General features: G+C 45.6%; 1 protein-coding gene across 1 annotated transcript in view; it reads right to left on the bottom strand.

The window, feature by feature from the left end:
• Positions 1–2500, bottom strand: part of LOC308331821 (uncharacterized protein) — a 37889-nt gene that overhangs the window by 34356 nt on the left and 1033 nt on the right. The window lies entirely within an intron of this gene.

The raw sequence follows: 2500 nt of genomic DNA, 5'->3' as shown, positions 1-2500 counted from the left end.
TAGAGCAGCAACAGCATCAAAAAGTTACAAGAAAAACACAAAATAGGTCGAAATGGGCTGATTTTCCTTAGCCCAAATTGCTCCCATTGGCATTCATTGAGTTGAGTGATTGACAGCTGAGATGACACGCCTGCTTGAATTAGTCGCCCTTGGGGCTAAAATCTCTCAGCCCCAAAGCCTATCGGAAGCTCTACTCAGCCCTAGGGCACACCTCAGGCCCGTGAGGTCATGGCCTTTGACCAATCCCAAGCCACCTATGCTTTGTTCTGTGAAAGTGAGAAGCGAGGTGAAGAAAGGGAGAATTAATAACAATGGCGGGGGGCGGAGGAATTCAAATGAACGAAGTGGATTATCTACTTTCAAATAAGTTTTCCCTTATGTCAACGGGAGAAAAGTTAGAAGTGAAGAGGCTGGGGGCACATCGTCCAAAGGATATAAAAATAACTCAAGTGGAAAAACGTCAAACTCGTACATTTTGCGCAAGTTGGTATGAAAAAGCTGAGTGGTTGACAGCGAGTGTTTCCAAAAAGGCCTTGTTTTGTTTTCCATGCTTGCTATTCGGGGGAGACACAGCCTGGACCCAAACAGGTATCATTGATTTGCATCATTTATCTTTACATGATCGCTGCTCAAATCATATTGGAAATTGCATCAAGCTGTCAATGTTTGGTAACGTCAATATCGCGACTCAACTTGATGAGGGCCACCGAATTTCAACACAGAGGCACAATGAGCTGGTGAAGAAAAACAGGCATGCATTGTCACGGATTGTGGACTCTATAACATTTTGTGGGACACATGAGCTCGCTTTACGGGGGTCAGACGAAACCGCGGCTTCATTACATAAAGGTGTGTTTCGGGATCTAGTGGATCGCTTCGCAATTTTAGACAGCCAGTTAGCTGAGTACCTTGACAGCACAAATGTTGCGAAATACACATCCAAGACCAGCCAAAATGAGCTGCTTGACTGCATGCTAGTAGTTTATGAACTGCAACTGGCTGAGGAAATTTCAAAGGCACCATTTGTGGCTGTGCAAGCTGACGAGACAACAGACGTGGCCTGCACATGTCAGTGCGTAATTGTGTTGCGCTACATCACTGCAGGCTGCTCCATTGTGGAGCGATTTTTGGGTTACTTCCCGTTAGTGGACAGAACTGCAGCGGGACTTGAACAACTGCTCACAGGAAGGCTTGAGCCATACCATTTGGAAAATAAATTGATTGCACAGACGCACGATGGGGCAGCAGTAATGAGCGGCGCGACTTCAGGCTTACAAGTCAGGCTGAGAGAAACATATCCACACGCGCACTTTGTTCATTGCTATGCACACCAGTTAAACCTCGTTATGCAGAAGGCTTGCTCAAATGTCAAACCCGTCCGAGTATTTTTTGCCAACATGACAGCCTTTGCATCATTTTTCTCCCAAGTCCACTAAGAGAACTGCAGTCCTGGATGAAGTGTGTGGCAGGAGGATTCCAGCAGCAGGGCAAACGAGGTGGAATTTTAAAAGCCGCACAGTCCACACCGTGTTTGAACAGAAAGATCATTTGAAAGAAGTGTTTGAAAAAATACAAAATGAAGAGTCTATGGATGATACTTCAATCAATCAAGCCCACGGACTGTCTGCATTGCTGGAGGAAGTGAACTTTCTTTTCTATTTATCATTTTTCCACTCTGCGCTGATGCATGTTGATATTCTGTACAACGTTATTCAAAAGCGAACCACAGATCCTATCAAAACTAGCAAGGCCCTAGATAATTTTCCCTCCTCCATAACTGGTCTAAAAGACAAGCTGGCCACAGATTACGCACAGGGAGAGGAAGAAGAGCCACCACAGGCAAACGCAACTGCAGCAGCACGGCCGCACAGGGGACCGCCGCCTGCTAATGTGACAAATTGCCAACAATGCTGTGACATAATGATTGAGCAGTCAAAGGTCCGCTTTTCCAAAGCGCAGCATTTAATTTCTTTTGAACTGATTGACAGTGCCAACTTTACAGACTTTAAGAAGTTTCCCCCAGAAGCAGTTGGACACGGCAAGTGAATATTATCCTATGATCTGCAAAGAGAAACTGAAGGGTGAGCTGATCGCGATGTACAGCAGTGCCGAGTTTGAGGGGATAAATTCTGCTATGTCTCTTTTGAAGAGTATAACTGAGAACAATCTTCACAAGACCTTTTCTGAAACCTTGAAATTGACCCAAATAGCCCTCACAACCCCCATGTCAAGTGCAGAGAGTGAGAGATGTTTCAGCACACTGAAGAGGATCAAGACGTTTCTCAGAAGCACAATGGGACAGGATAGGCTGAATGCCCTGGCTGCACTATCTATTGAACAGGAATTTGTCGCCAAGATACCAAACTACAACGACCTGGTGATTGATATGTTTGCATCCCAGAAAGGCCGTCGATGTGAGCTTCTCTTTAAATAAGGTAGGCCCACAAGCTGTGTGTGTGTGTGTGTGTGTGTGTGTGTGTGTGGCTGGCTGTGTGTGTGT

Source organism: Protomyctophum bolini, assembly GCF_963924005.1.
Source record: "Protomyctophum bolini genome assembly, chromosome: 17".
NCBI classification, from domain to species: domain Eukaryota; kingdom Metazoa; phylum Chordata; class Actinopteri; order Myctophiformes; family Myctophidae; genus Protomyctophum; species Protomyctophum bolini.
Note: the sequence above shows the minus strand (reverse complement) of the source record. Positions and strands in the feature narration are given on the sequence as shown.